Below are 17,369 nucleotides of genomic sequence, written 5' to 3'. Positions count from 1 at the left end.
GAACCTGAATGCTACATGTTCACATACTCCTGGAAGGTATCTGGATAGTCTCAGTGCTTGGGTGGCAAACATCTGTAATATTTCTCTTTCCCTTTTATATCCCTTTTATATTTGTTTGCAAGAGAAAGTGGTACATAAAAAGACACTACATATGCAAGCAAGAAGGGGAGAGGTGGCAGATATGTGCCAATTTGTCTTGCAATATATTATAGTGAATAAGGGTAAGGTTAGCAGTTGAACGTGTGTCAAGTATCATAGGAAAAGAAAAAGAAAAACGAGGCTGTTGAAATTGAGAAAGGGGTTTCAGGGTTGTGCATGTAAGTAATTGCTGTGAGGGGAGATCGGTAGCCGTAGTGCACGATGCTGAATTGGTTTCCCTCCCTCCTCTTCCCTAAACCAGAAAGCATTCTGAAGGATTGTGGCTGTATGGTGCTTCATGAGGATTCCAGGATAACAGGATACTGATCATGTAGTTCCTGTGTGTTACAGGAGTGTTGTGGTCAGCTGCAGGATAGGAAGTTTGATCTCTTAACCAGAATGCAGCGTTAAGGGTTAAATGCAAGGGTGAAAAGTATGCTGGTGAGTGAGGAAGAAAGAAAGAGAGTGTGGTCAGTACGTCAGCCTTGTCAGCCTGATCAAGTCATTGAATTTGTTGTAGCACTGTTCTGCAGTCCTGGTGGTGGAGTGGTGGCGGGTGGGGGTAGTTTGAAGGAGTTGGCACCAGATGACCGGTCTGGTGAAACACCACCACCTGCCATCAGTCTCCTCAAGTATGGTTTAGAAATCTGCATCAGTGAATTCCTGTATTCCTCTCCTGGATGGACATGCAGTAAAGTAATTTGAGAGAAAGCAAAGCACTGTTCCTGCCTTGCCTACTTATTCCCCTGCTGAAGAGCCCAGGCTGAAAATTGCTTTTAAAAGCTTGCACAGAAGTTTTCTGGAGAGTGAATATCCTTGTAGCTTCTCCCATTGTAACTTCTGCAGAAATCCTGTTTATGCTGATGTTCCACTGAAGTTATGGCAGTAGAGTTGGAGAAGTGTGGAAAAATAGCCCCCCACGCCAACCCACCACCAGCCCCAGCCCCTCCCAGTGGGTCAGCTGCCTACATGTATTTTACACCAGTGCCTGCACCAATAGGAATGCAAATGAGCAGACCCAGGGAGCTTGTGTGCAATTCCCTCTGCAAGCCAACACCTTTTGCAATGCTTTTCTTAAAAGGGCAGTAGTGGTGTAAATCAGGAGTTTGCAACCTTTTTGCTTTTGAGGCCCTCCTTTCATGTTATAAAAATTCTATGGACCCCCTGTAACACAAAGGAAGAAGATTTTCTGCATAAAATTTAGTTAGTAAACGTATAATATTTTTGCTTCACTTAATGTGAAACTCGTGGCTGGTGCTGAGCGACAACTCTCAATTCCAATGCTACAAATACTCAGCAGGTCAGGTAGCATCTGTGGGCAGAGAGAGAAACAGAGTTAATGTTTCATGTCAATGATCTTTCATCAGCATTGGTTATTGACCTGAAACATTAACTCTTTTTCTCTCCATCTGCTGTGTTTTCCAACTTTTGTTTTGAATTTCACATTTCCAGCATCAGCATATTCTGCTTGCTTGTATGTGGGATCTTAAAAACACAATAATCCCTCCCCTCCCCTCCCCAAGAAAGGTTAGACAAGGGAACTTTACAGATGGAAATCAAAAAAGCGACATCTACATTGTGGAAAGGGATAAAATTATAAAATGATGACACTAGGAGACCTGCGAATCACATGCATTAGGAGTGAGTCAATCATAGGTTTAAACGTGACTGTGGCTGTCAATGATGATTGAACACCGCTTTATGTATTGAGAAGGAATGAAATCTGTCTCACTCCTTGATGATCAACCTGATGCCCACCATTGCTTTGAATCCTTTCGAACTACTTGTTCCCAGCTGGAAATGTGGCCCAATCTCCTGCAGAACAAAACACCGGATACCGGGCACCGAAGAGCACAGTGTTCTCCCAGCCCAAACTCAAGTGTAGTGCCAGCCATTTTGCACAAGCCCTGCTGAAGCCCACCTCACTTACCTTATCTGCTCCTTCAAGGACTGCTGTCCAGCTCCGGCGCTGCTAACATGCTACCGCATGGTGCGTACAGGCTGTGCAAGTGGACAAACGTCAGCAGCGCTACTGCTGTTACATATGCGGCCAGGTCAAGAAGACAGCAACCAAACTAAGGCAAAAAAAAAATCAGGTAAACAGTTGGATTTTACCAGCAACGGCACCAAAGTGGAAGACATATTGCTGTTTGGATGGTTAAAATGGCAGTGTGAAGGTATGGTACAGTGTATTTGTAGCAGATCCCTTGAAACCTTCCGGCGGACCCCTAGGGGGCCGTAGACCTCCAGTTGAGAACTCCTGGTGTAAATCACCTGGAGGAAATTCTGGTTTTAGCCACTTACTTTGGCTACTACGGAATAAGCTTTGAAGTCAGCCAATTACCGCTCCATCAGTCTACTCTCAATGGTAGGGAAAGTGATGAAAGGTGTCGTCGAAAATGCTATCAAGCGGCACTTACTCAGCAATAACCTGCTCATGGATGCTCAGTTTAGGTTCTTGGAAGGTCACTCTGCTGCAGATCTCATTGCAGCCTTTGTCTAAATATGGTTGTCCAAACATGGTGAAGTGCACATCACATGAGCAGGAGCAGCTGTTGGCGACATGGATAGCAGTGGAGAGTCTTGTGAGAGGGCACTGGACACTCCAAGCTCTGCTCAGCTGGACACAGGTGCTGAGCCTCAGGGATCATCCATGAATAGGACTATTGTGGAGCTTCTGCCAGCATTTCCAGAGGCAACACAGACCATTGGAGAGATATTAGAGGATTCGGTCTCTAGCATGATGTCTCAGGCCTTTGCGCTGATGTCCACATCCATGGAAAGAGTGGCCAGCTGCATGGAGGAGCAGATGTGGCAGTCAGATAGGGGCTTGCTGGCTCTCATCAAGGCCTCCACATTCAATCTGCCAGTTTTAGTAGGATGGAGGAAAGTCTCGCCATGGCCATTCAGTGCGTCAATGAAGTGCAGCAAAGCACTCTCCAGCTCTAGGCTAGCAGGGAAGTGCAGGTGGGCCTTGAGAAGGGAGATGTAAAAAGGGCACATGGAAGTGGGGACTCTTCTCAAGGTGCTCTCGCTTCTCATTCCTTGCTCCCCACCCTCTGATCTCCTCAGATAGCCACACATGCTGCCTTCTGCCCCAGTGGCCAAGACTGTCCCCGCACAGGTGCAGGTTGGGTGGCTTTTGATGAGGCCCTCACGGGCCCCAAAACCCAGAGGACATCCATCACAAACATCTCATCTGTCAAAGCAGGGGAATGAGCAGCCTTCCTCCATCTCTGCTGATCCATAGGGGTAGCACCACATAGAAAGGAAAAGAAAGACTTTTTAATTGAGCAAGGGGATTTACTAGATGATCCTAAAAATGGTAGTGTGTTAATGTATTACAAAATAAAAATGCATCATGCACTTTATTTCAAGTCTCCATTGCCCAGCAAAGGGTGTGAATGAGATGGAGGGATTTCTGACTGTGGGAATGATGTGTGTTGGGGGGTGGGGGGGTGGGGTTGGGGGGTGGGGGGACAGTGGGTTCAGCATCGTTGTGCCATAGGGCTTCACAAACTCAGATTATCTGATCCATGCCTTGATGAGTCCATCACAGACTCCTCTGGTAGCTAGGTGAGTGGCTGCAGGCACCCTGTCCACATCAGAATCCTCCTCCTCCTCTGAGAATGCAGAATGGTCCTCACCTGCCTCTTCCTGCAGCTCCACTCCTCTATAAAGGACATTGTGCAAGGTGCAGCAGATCACGACAATTGTGGACTTCCTTGCTGGTCCATACTGAATGGCGCCACCAGATCAACCAGGAACCTGAATCATATCTTCAGCAACCCAATGGCTTGTTCAATGATTGCCCTTGTTCTCATGTGGCTCCTGTTGTAACTTTCCTCTGGTAGGGCTTCTCACAGGTGTAATCAGCCACATCCTTAGAGGGTAGCCTTCATCTCCAAGGAGTCACCTGCTCACTCCGTTTGGAAGTGAAAAGAGATGTACCTGGCACAGAATGAAGGCATCATGGCAGCTTCCAGGATATCTTGCACAAGCATGCATGAAAACCTTCCAGTGGTCACATACCAGCTGAACATTGATGGAGTGGTATTCCTTTCGATTGATAAAGAGTGCTGGTTGATCTGAGGGTACCTTGATGGTCACAGGCATGTGATCTATGACCCCTTGTACCTGTGGGAATCCAGCCACTGCAGGAAAAGTGTCTGACTGGCCTCATCAGTGTCAAAGTGGAGGTAAGTGGCAGCCTTGGCAAGCATGGCATCAGTCACCTGGGAGATACACATGTAGGTTGTGAAATCCTGCAGATGTCAACAGCAGATCCCTGGAAGGAGCTGGAGGTGAAGAAATTCAGGGCTGTGTTGACCTTGATGGCCACTGGGAATGCGTGCCCACTTGGTCCACTGGAAAGGTTTTCTTGTTTTAGGAGGCTGCAGTTGTCAGCAACAACGAGCTGTGAAAGCCTGAACCTCCTGAGGCACTGTTGCTCCATCATGTCGAGAAAGCTGAGCTCTGCCTATATACCCTGTGCTGGAGGTAGAGCCTCCTTTGAGCTAGAGCTCTCTGTCTAACATCTCTGGCCTGTGGAGGGGCATGTGGCTGAGGAGAAGACAGCTGTTGCTGTTGTTGTTGCTACTGCTGCTGATGTTATTGTTGATGTTGCTGCTCCTCTTGTTCATCAGAGGTCCAAGGTACACCTGCATATACTGCTCCCATGCTGCAGTGAAGGCTGAGAGTGGGAAAGTGCAGATCAAAGTCAACAAAGTCCAAGATAAGTGAAATTACTTCCAAAAAATTAGAAATCACCTGTAAAGCATGGAGAGCACACTCAGAACCACTCCTGTGAACACAAGCCTTTCCAATAGACAGGGAAGGAGTTGTGCATTTTCAGTATTTAAGTACTTTCCAGTCTATAAATTTCATGCAGAAATGAATCCCCTGTTGTGCTCGCACCTTGTTGACCCTGACGAGTTTCAGACAGTTCAGGAAACCCACGCGCTGGCTGTTAAAGCCAGAATGCTGGATTAACGTCTGAATTAATTGCCTTTTAGCATATTTAAATTATAGACCCAACATTTCGATGGGGGTTTCCCGTGTGTCTCAGAATGCACCCCGGTAAAAGCCGGAAGTAAGTTGGATCATGTAAGGATTCTGACGTCAGCATTTTTTGGAGATTTAACCACCTCCCCTCCCCACCCCCCCTACCGCCCACCCCCCACCATTTGCCAGTTAAAATTCTACCCCAAGACTCAACTCCAAGGTGAAAAAGTGTAGCTGAACGCTGATTGTGAATGGTAACATCCTTAGATTAACTGTGGTTTACACTCTGTATTGTTTGACTTTTTAACTGCCAAGGTGAAATAGTTTTTCTAAGTGATCCTTAGATAAAAGGACAGAAGATCTCATTGTAACTGAATTTGTAAAGAAATCTTCAAATGGATTAAATTATGTTCTGGCTGTTAATCTTAGGACATGTAATCTTGTCAGAGGTGATGTCCTAGCCACAACATTTGTTTTAATCCATTCACAGGATATGGCCATCACAGGCAAAGTCGGCATTTATTGCCCATCCCTAATTTTCCTCAAAGGTGGTGGCAGATTGCCTTTTTGAATACAATTGAGTGGCTTGGTAGGCCCTATCAAAGGACATTTAAGAATCAACCACATTGCTGTGGGTCTGGAGTCACATATAATCCAGACCAGGTACGGGCAGCAGATTTCCTTCCCTGGAGGACATTAGCAAAGCAGATGGGTTTTTAATGACAAACAGTAGTTTCATGGTCAACGTTACTGATATTAGCTTTTTAATTCCAAATTTATTTAATTAACAGAATTTAAATCCCCCAGCTGACATGATGCGATTTGAAATCATGTCTTTGGATCATTAGTCCAGGCGTCTAGATAACTAGTCCAGTAAAATAACCACCATGCTACCGTATCTCATATCATTCTTCATCCACTGACCTTAGCCATAATCAAACTATGCTATATGTGTGAAATGGTAACTTTTTTCACTGTAGATCTTTCAATCTATCCAATTTAGAATCCAGCTCAAGCAAGTCTTTTGCTTGAAAAAATAATCTAGTTGAAACCAGTGCCTTCAGAGAGAAACGCAGGCCCCAGATTATATTGCTGGGTCCACGTCATGCTCTCATGAATGTGCAGCTAAATATTGGTTACATTTTAATGTTAAGGTAAACCAACAAGGCGATTGGATCTCTGTTAATATTTACAACATTGAAAAAATAAGTTAAAATGGTTTCTAGTCAGTGTATAATCTAGGAACTCTTAAACTTCATTTCAGTGGTAGCTGTTATCCCAGACTGCCTCCTTGAGGACATCTGACACTGCTTGTCTAAAATTGATTTGGGTGCTTTGTATTGAAGGTATTTTACATTGTTTATATAGATTTTGAAGCCGACATTTATGTAAAATGTGTAATATAACTATAATAATCCAAAAGGCACTAGGACATTGAAAAATCACACAGAATGGGCACAGAAAAACAAAAAAAATCTCTGTAGTGGTTTGTAGAAATATTAACTCAGGGATGATTTTTTGAAGTTCAAGTAAGTGTTGGGGCAGAAATGTCCCACTTGAAAACTTGCTACATTTACCTAGATTGCATATAGCAATGAATTACAACTTGGAACTGACAAAGAATGAAAATAGACCTCCCCCTCCCCCCCACCCCCCACCGACACACCAAATTATATATATACAATTGTGTATCTTTTGTAACTGTCAAATGAATAACATTTTTGTATTCACAGCTAGTTCCTCCAGTTTTCAGGACCAGGTGATCCAAAGGGCATTTAATTCTGTAAATTGAGAACTATCACCAAATTACCATGCATTTCTAAACAGAGTTTTAGCAGATCATTTGGATTTTATTCATGGCTCTGATTTTTTGTTGAGAATAACAGTGGGGCTAACAGTGCTCACTGTATTATGGTGTAAATCGGACAGCAACCTCTGGTGTTCGCACACGCACAGTTGAATGCAGAAATCTGGAAGTTGCTGTTCAAGTTACCTACTCCTCTGTTCTATAACAGTACCTCACTCATAGACTTGGCATTGAAATTCTCATAGGGGTTTGAAGTTACCCTACTTCCTCCATTACAACAGTGACTACACTTTAAAAGTACTTCATTGGCTGTGGCTGTAAAGTGTTTGGGATATGCTGGGATATTATATAAATGCAAATCTTTTCTTTTTTACTTACCACCAGTTTCCCTCTAAACACAACAGAAAAAAGTAGGACCGGTGCATTCAGTTGCAAGTGAATTTTTAACAACATGCTAAAATCATAATTACTGCCAAACAACCTCTCTGGCACTGAAAATTTAATTTAACAAGTATGAAGTCTCATTCCTTCAGAATTTAATTCATGTTGGAGATTTAATTTTTTAAAAACTTTTCTTTCTGTTTCTTACCTCCCTGTCTCTGGATTCCATCTTTCCTTCCCTTTCTTTATTTTGCCTTCTGATTTTACATTGGAATAAATCTGATTTGCACTTCCTGGTTTATACCCTGAGTGTCTCAATTGAGGCTTCTTCAATCTGCTTGATTGAAGAGCTGTTACTTGCCCAACTCATCTATGCCTCAGATCCCCTGTAGAGGGCGCCATGCTAGATCAGCCACCCGAAGTCAGCAACTTGCCACCCAAAAGCTTGTGGGCAGCTGTCAGCATAGTGACCGGTGAGAACCGTTCCTTTGCAACTGACTCTAAAATCCAGGCCAATGAATCATATAATATAGAGTCATAGAGTTATACAGCACAGAAACAGGCCCTTCGGTCCAGCACTCAACTATTCTAATCCCATATTCCTGCACTTGGCCTGTAGCCTTGTATGCTATGGCGCTTCAAGTGCTCATCATATGGTTCATTTAAATTGTTAAATGGCATTACCATCATGGAATCCCCTTCCATCAACATACTGGGAGTTACCATTGACCAGTAACTTAACTGGACCGTATAAATACTGTGGCTACAAGAACAGGTCAGAGACAGGGAATTCTGTGGTGATTAACCTACCTCCTGACTCTACAAAGCCCGTCCACTATCTATAAGGCACAAGTCAGGAGTGTGAAGGAATACTCCTCACTTGCTTGGATGACTGAAACTCCAACAGCACTCAAGATGCTCAACACCATCCAGGACAAAGCAGCCCCCTTGATTGGCATCCCATCCACCACATTAAACATTCACTCCCTCCATCACCAATGCACAGTAACAGCAGTGTGTACCATCAAGAAGATGCACTACAGCAACTCACCAAACCTCTTTCAACAGCACCTTCCAAACCTGTAACTTCTACCACCTAGAAGAACAAGGACAGCAGACACATGGGAACACCACCACCAGCAAGCACCCACCCAAGTCACGCATCATTACGACTTGGAAATATATTGCCATTCCTTCACTCTCGCTGGGTCAAACTCCTGGAACTCCCTCCCTAACAGCACTGTGGGTGCACCCACACCAAAAGACTGCAGCAATTCAAGAAGGCAGCTCACCACTACCTTCTCAAGGACAATAAGGGATGGGCAATAAATGCTGGCCTTGCCTGCAATGCTCACATCCCATGAATGAATAAAAACAAGAATTGTGAACATTGAATAATATAACAGAACTAGGGATGAGAGGTTTATTTTCAATAAAATGAATTATGACTACAGTCAAAACAGTAATTACCCTTTTCATTATTTTGCAATCGTTTTCTATAGATTTCAAAATTTAGCTAATTGTGGCTTTCTACAACTGTATTCAATCATGAGGAATGTCTTGCTCAAAGGTCACAATTATACAAATGTACTTTTTGGTCAAATGACTCCAACATCCTATATGGAAAATAATAAATTATTGTTATCATGCAGGCCCCCACCTGCCAAGGATGAAGCACATAATTTCGCAACATGGACATTAAACTTAAAGTTGTTGCTGGGAAGAAAAGAGGGCCTATCACAAGGAGTTGACAGGTCCCTCACCCAAAAGACCTTTTTTGCATAGTAGCAGACAGCGTTGGAACAAAGGAACCGGTCCCTGCTCCCCCAATACACAGAAGACATGGTCAGACCAGTTTAGTCACATGACTAACTGGCTGTTGGAATTTTTTGAACTTGACACAGAGAATTTGAACTCAGAAAGCTGTTTGCTCCTGGACTGGAAAAGACCTCTATCTTATCTGCTGTCATCTCGCTCTCACCAGCTTTAGAAACCATTGAAGACACATGAACCCCAAGAGATAAAAGTCTCCTACAGTGAACAAGGTTTAAGAAGAATACTGGGCCGCAACGAAAAGCTAGACTACCTACAAACAAGGACTCTACAGCGAGCCTGAAGCACAGTAAAATAAAACCCTCTTCAGAGATTGCCTCAAACCTCATGTAGGCATTAACCGAATTAGAGTTTAAGTTTTAATAAATTTCACTTTTCTTGTTTAAACCTAAGAAGGCCTGTTTCTGCTCATTTCATGCCTTATAATTGGAAAGCACTGAACAAGGATTCACTAAGGGGGAGCTCAAAACATGGTGTGTTTAAAATCAAACCCTGTTACAATAAGACCAGGTGAAGGTTGAGAAAGATCCCTAGACACATTTCTCACCTGGTCGTAACATTGTGGATAGTCTTACATAGTATTACAGCACCAAAAAAGGCCACTCTCACCAACCTACTGTAGAGCAACACTACATTTTTTCATTTCTTAAATTTATTGCCCTTCTCTTCACCTTCACCCCTAAACCCTGCTCCATCAAGATTTGAATGATGGTTGGACACTGTTTTGAAAGTCACAGACACATGGAGCATCAGGTATGCTAAGGGACAAAGGTTAGAAAAACTACAACTAGAAAAAGAAAATCATTGATATTACTGTTTTTTTCTTTTCAAAAGGATACCTAAAACAGTCAAAACCAAAATACTATGGCACTCTGTTTATGTAATATGAAGAAAGAACTTGCATTTATATAGTGCCTTTGACACCTTCATCATATCCTAAAGTGCTTTACAGCCAATGAAGTACTTTTGCAATGTAATCATTTTTGAAATGCAGTCACCAATTTGCACATAGTAAGGCCCCACAAACAGCTACAAAATAATGGCCTGATAGTCTGTTGGTTTAGGGATTTATACATCAGGCTGAAATAATCATTACTGTGGGCTTGCTTTAGCACAACCAACACATCCTGTATGTTTCATCAAAATAGATGTGCACCTCTCAAAATCCGTTCCTGTCTTTCCTGTAACTCCCTGTTTAAATGCCTCCAATCAGGTTTGCAGCACTCCCACTGCACCAAAACAACTATAACCAAAGGCACAAATAATATTCCCATTGATGAGTAGGGTGCATTATTCCTCTTCATACTCCTCAACCTCTCTGTAACTTTTGACATGATCGACCACATCATCCTCTTCCAAAGACTCTTTTCCATTGCCCCACTTGGCGAGACAGCCCTTTCTTGGTTTCAGTCTTACCCAATGTTCCCTCTGAGCTGTATTGCAGTCGCGCCACGCAACAACTTGGAGTTCCACACAGGCTGCTCATAGGTCATCCCCTTTAAGATACTGCACATGCACAACTGTGCAAAAAAATTTAAAGGTACTGTGTACTTAAATGAATAGGCAGCACATGAAAAACAGTAGAGGGGTCATTGGTCTTGCCTCTCCAATTATAGTCAAAGTATCTCTGACAATGGTTTCACTTCCAGCCTCGCCGTTGACCCCCTTTCTGTCATCATCTGCATGCTGCCCTTTGGTGACATTAACTTTCAGATTCATGCTGATTACACTCACCTTTACCTCTCCATCACCTCTTTCAGCTCCACCACTGTCTCTGTTTTGTCACACATCCAGTCCTAAATGAGCTATTATTTTCTCCAGTTAAGTATCAGGAAAACTGACGCTAGATTCATACATGTGCCACCGACATCACCCTCCTCCCTGGTCACTATTTACTGACCCAGATGATTTACAACCTTGGCTTTCTGTTCTACCCTGTCTGAGATTCAGACCCATGACTTCTCCATCATAAAAACAGCCTACTTCCACCTCTGAAACATTGTTAGCCACTGCCTCAACCCATTTTTCCACTGAAATCCTCAACCATGTTTTTGTTACTTTCAGGCTCAATTGACTCCAATGTTCTCCAGGATAAACTTCCATTCTGCACCTTCTATAGACTTAATACATCAACTTACTTTAATATAAAATTCCATGCCACGTATCTGTCATGCTAGACTCCCACCTGCCAAGAATGAGGCACATTAATTTTGTCATGAACATTGATTTTAAACTGTTACTAGAGTGAGGTAAGGACTTGTTAAACTGTTCATCCGTGGCTGGAAAAGACATTTGCATATTAACAGACAGTGTTTGGAAGGACAAAGCAGCCATTCCCTGACACATTCAACCCTCAATGGACATTTGATCATCAGACGTTGAAGGTGGAGGACCTTGCATTCCAGGTTGACTGCTAAGATGGCCGAATACACAAACGGACATGGTCAAACCAGCTAGTCACATGACTAACCTGCTGGGCAACCTGAGTTTTTTGAATTTGTACAAATGGTTTGGGCAGGAAACCTGTTTGCTCCTGGACTGAGAAGACCTCTCCTGTCTGCTCCCGTCTCTTTCTCACAAGCCTCTGAATCCACTGAAGACATATGAACCCAAGAGAGAAAAGTCTCCTACAGCGAACAAGGTTTAAGAAGAATACTGGGCCCCACCAAAAAGCAACATCTACCTACAATTAAGAACTCTACAGTGAGCTCGAAGAACTGTAACAACAACTCTTCAGATATTGCCTCAAACCTTTCCACTTTATTTTTCTTCGGCTCTTTTCTGTCTCTATTTGGATGTGTATATCGCGTATGCATGCTAGCATGGGGTGCGGCGTGTATCCGTAGGTATTAACCGAGTTAGAGTTTAAGTTTAATAAATGTCAACTTCTCTTCTTTATACCTAAGAAAACCTGTTTGTGCTGGTTTCTTTGTCTTATAATCGGAAAGCGGTGAACAAGGATTCACCAACGGGGAGCTAAAAACACGATGTGTTTAAAATTAAACCCTGTTACAGTTACACCAGGTGAAGGCTGAAAGATACACCCTGGACCTCTTTCTCACCTGGTCATAACCGAAATTTGGGTGCTATCGTCCTGGATTTTACCCACAGACAGACGAGAGAAATTGGAAGTGGGAAGTCAAATTGTTCCCAAAAAGAGCAAGATTTCAATACAGGTTTTCTTGTGGTTGTGTGTGCTTGAATACTAACATGTCTGCGACTGAAGCTAGTAGTTCTCCAAGCCAGGGTGAAGTAACTTGGGATAAGTTAAAAGCACTGTCTATGGAGGAGTTGAGGAAAATGGGATCACTGATTATGGAATCAGAGGGAAGAAGCAAACTTCTTAAAAATTTTTAGAAGGAAGAAAACAGAAAGTAGGAGATCAGTGTAGGGGGAGTGGTGTCCCACAAGGTTCAGTTCTGGGGCCACTTCTGTTCACTGTGTTTAATCCTGATTTGGATGCTGGCCTCAAGGGATTGGTGTTGATAATTTCAAAGGACACTAAAATAGGTGGTACGTTTTTTTTTAGAAGACTAAAGGAAACTGCAAAGGGATACTGGCACAATGGGGAAATGGTCTTAAAATGTAGCAGATAGAATTCAAAGTAAGTTTGAGTGTTACGGTCAGGTGAGGACAGGTCGAATGGGTCCCTTGTTCCCTCTCCTTGTTTGACCACAACAGGTTTATTTCTTTTTTAAGTAGATATACTTGCCAATTCAGTGAGTAACTGCTTATGCGCCATGATCATAAAAAGAGCCAATTGGACAGGTTTTCTCGAGTTTAACAAAGAAAGAGGTTAACTTTATTGTACTTAAACCGATGTAAGTAAAATAATAAAATACACTACAACTTTCACACACACACACACAAAAACACTAATAGGTTACAGAGTGGGGAAGGAGCGATTGGTCGAATTAGACTCCAGAGAAATAAAAGGAGTATACAGTCTGTGGAGGTTGGTGACTCAGCTGGCTTCAGGCTGAATTCGGTGGTCCTGAGACTTCTGGTTTGAAGATGTGGACAGTTAATTTGGTGGTTCTCTGGGAGGCAGCATTGAGGCTGATTCCCTTCAAGGGGGGGCTCCCTGTCTGTTCTTTCCAGACCTTCTCAAAATTCTATAGCTCTACCCTCAGGCTTAAGTAATTAAGCACAGTGAACATTGATTGGTGAACAGACCAACACAATCAAACACAGATCAATTAAACCACTGAGCACTACAGTCTGCAGAAGGGGATATGCCTCGGTGATCACGATCAACAGGCAGAGTTTGATGCTTGCAAGGTTTGAGTGGTTCATCTCCACCAGTTTAGTATTCAGGTTTCCAGCCGGTAGATTTAAAAAAATCATCATTTGACATAGCACGTTTTCATGACAGTGAGGAAATACATTTTGGTTAAAAGAAACCAATTATACTCTGAATGTAATTAAACTCAGTGGTGCTGAGAGCAGAGGGTATTGGAGATACCAGCTGACAACACATTAAAGGCAACACTTCAGGTTGATGAAACTTTAAAAAAGCTAATGAAGTTCTGGGTTTTGTCATGAGATATTAAATGTAAATACCAATAGGTAACGATGAGCCTAGAAAAACCCTTATAAGGTTTCAGAGTATTGTGTGCAGTACTGAGGCGGAATCTTCCCGACATAGAATATTAATGCAGGTCCGGACTATTCCCGGGTACTGACCCTGCTCACTTCCGCAGTGCACCCTCTGGTGCAATCTTACAGGAGTCAGCCAATTAAGAGGTCACCTTTGCATTCACTGTCAAACTAAGGATGGCAGGTGGAACAGCGATGTGGAAGGCCCAATCAGAGGGCCCACAGCACTGGATGGCCGGCAGTCCCACCGGGAGAGGTGGGCGCTGCTGAGGCAAAAAAGAGAGTGCGAGTGCGACTCAAAATGGAGGCGCTTTCAGATGCCTGCTGAGAATTTAAAAATAAAATAGGCCCACAGCTGTTAGGGCTATCTGTATGGAGAGATACTCCTCCACAGAATTGATTGTGGCCGTGGCTGTGGCCCTTTCATTCTTATAGCTCCTTCATTGGGCAATTGAGATGAGGCTCCGATAGCCCCGCAACCTGCCGCTGGGTGGCTGGCTACAAATAGGTGCTGGGCTCCGGACTTAGCAGAGATCTGTGCAATGCTGGGAAAATGCCTGTGGCCTCTGAAAATGGTCTCTTAGTGGGACCTTAATTAGCCTAATATCTGCCAACCTCAGTGGAGAAGGAAGCTGTTTCTTATGGCAACACGCCATTGGGAAGTTCACTCACAGGCAGGACAGTGTCTGGGAGCCGACCTGACATGCAACTATCTGAATTTCATCACCTCACTCCACAACTGCCTCCACGGGGCTGGGACGATTCTGCCCCTGGACTCAGCATTTGAGGTTTTAGAGCAAGTCGAATAGAACCATAGAAAGGTTATGGCACAGAAAGAGGCCATTCAGCCCATCATGTCTGCGCTGGCTGAAATAACTAGCCGCCCAGTCTAATCCCACTTTCCAGCACCTGGTCTGTAACCTTGCAGGTTACAGCTCTTCAGGTGCTGGTCCAGGTACCTTTTAAATGAGTTGAGGGTTTCTGCCTCCACCACCGATCCGGGCAGTGAATTCCAGACACCCATCACCCTCTGGGTGAAAAAGTTTTTCCTCATGTCCCCTCTAATCCTTCTAACAATCACCTTAAGTCTGTGCCCCCTAGTAATTGACCTCTCCATTAGGGGAAACTCTAGTTTACTCTATCTAGGCCCTTCATAATTTTGTACACCTCAATTAAGTCACCCCTCAGCCTCCTCTGTTCTAAGGAAAACAACCGTAGCCAATCCAATCTTTCTTCACAGCTGCAACTTTCAAGCCCTGGCAACATTCTGTAAATCTCCTCTGTACTCTCACTAGAGCAATTATGTCGTTCCTGTAATGTGGTGACCAGAACCGTACATAATACTCCAGCTGTGGCCTAACCAGTGTTTTATATAGTTCCAGTATTAAATCCTTTTGTTTGTATTCTATACCTTGGCCAGTAAAGGAAAGCATTCCATATGCCTTCTTCACCACTTTATCTACCTGTCCTGCCATTTTCAAGGACCTGTGGACATGCTATCCAAGGTCTCTCACTTTCTCTACCCCCTCTCAGTATTGTGTATTCGCTTGTTTTGTTTGCCTCCCCAACTGCATTACCTCACACTTTTCCGGAGTGAATTCCATTTGCCACTTTTCCACCCACTCAACCAAACCATTGATATCATTCTGGAGTCTACGGCTATCCTCTTCACTATTGACTTACACGGCCAATTTTTGTGTCACCTACAAATTTCCCAATCATGCCTCCCATGTATCCCATGGGCTTTTACTTTTCTGACCAGCCTGCCATGTGGGTCCTTGTCAAATGCCTAACTAAAATCCATGTGGACAACATCCACTGCACTACCCTCATCAATCCTCCTTGTTACTTCCTCAAAAAATAACAAATCCATGTTGACTATCCCTGATTATCCTGTCCTTTCTAAGTGACAGTTTATCCTATCTCTCAGAATTGATTTTAATAATTTACCCATCACCGAGGTCAGATTGACTGGCCTATAATTATTTGGTCTATCCGTCGCACCCTTTTTAAACAAGGGTACAACGTTTGTAGACCTCCAATCCTCTGGTACCTCGCCTGTATCTAGTAAGGATTTGAAAATGATCCTTAGTGCATCTGTTATTTCCTCCCTGGCTTCCTTTAATAGCCTGGGATACAAACGACCTGGCCCTGGTGATTTATCCACTTTCAAGGATGTCAGACCCTCTACTACTTCCTCTCTCATTATGCTATTGTATCTAATATTTCACACTCCTCCTCTTTAATGACAATGTTGCATCATCCCTCTCTTTTGTGAAGACAAAGTACCCATTAAGAACCCTACCCACATCTTCTGCATCCAAGCATAAGTTACATTGTATATCTCTGATAGGCCCTACCCTTTCCTTAGTTATCCTCTTGCTCATTAATGTATTGATAAAACATCTTTGGGTTTTCCTTGATTTTACCTGCCAATATTTTTTTCATGTCCTCTCTTTGCTTTCCTAATTTCCTTTTTTACTTCACCCCTGCACTTCCTAAACTCCTCTAGGCTTTCTAAAGTATTAAGATTTTTGTGACTGTCATAAGCTTTCTTTTTCTGCTTTATCTTTCCCTGTATGCTTCTAGATAACCAGGGTGCTCTATATTTTGCAGTACCGCCCTTTTTCTTTGTGGGGACATGTCTACACTGTGACAATAGAATCTTGGTTACACTGTATTTCCGATATGTAATTTGTGTCTTCTACTATTATGACAGATACAAAATATTTGTTCAATGTCTCTGCCATTTCCTCGTTTCCCCATTATAATTTCTCCTCTCTCTGCCTTTAAGGGACAAACATTTATTTTAGCCGCTCTATTCCTTTCTATATACTTGTAAAAGCTTATACAATCTGCCTTTCTATTCCTGGCTGGTTTACTCTCATTCTATTTCTTCCCTGTTTTTCAACTTTTTGGTTGCCCTATACTGATTTCTGAAACATTCCCAAACCTCAGGTTTACTGCTATTCTGTGCAACATTATAAGTCTCTTCTTTTAATCTAATACTGTTCTAACTTCCTTAGTAAGCCACAAATAGATGTTTCTTGCTGAGTTTTTGTTTTTTAATGGAATGTATTTTTGTTGAATGTATTGAATTGTTTCTTGAAATGTTTCCCACTGTTTATTTACCATTATACCTTTTAGTCTATTAACCCAATCAGTCTTAGCCAGCTCTCCCCTCTTCTCTATGTAATTGGCTTTGTTTAAGTTTAAGATTATTGTTTGAGATTGGAGTATGCTGCTTTCAAACTTAATATGGAATTCAATTATATTATGATCATTTTTTCCCAGAGGATCTTTTACTATGAGATTACTAATTAAACCTGCCTCTTTGCACAATACTAGATTTAAAATAGCTTTATCCCAAGTTGGTTCCACAACATATTGCTCCAGGAAGCTGTCATGAAAGCATTCTACAAACTCATCTTCCAGACTACCTTTGTCAATTTGATTTGTCCAGCCTATATGAAGATTAAATTCACCCACAATTATTGCATTGCTTTTGTTACAAGCTCCAATTATTTCTTGCTTAATGCTCTGACCAACAGCATAATTACTGTGAGGGAGTTTATAAACTACTCCCACCAGCATTTTCTGACCCTTT

This window comes from Heterodontus francisci, chromosome 13 (assembly GCF_036365525.1).
Source record: "Heterodontus francisci isolate sHetFra1 chromosome 13, sHetFra1.hap1, whole genome shotgun sequence".
In the NCBI taxonomy this organism is placed as follows: Eukaryota; Metazoa; Chordata; class Chondrichthyes; order Heterodontiformes; family Heterodontidae; genus Heterodontus; species Heterodontus francisci.
This window is presented reverse-complemented; position numbering follows the sequence as displayed.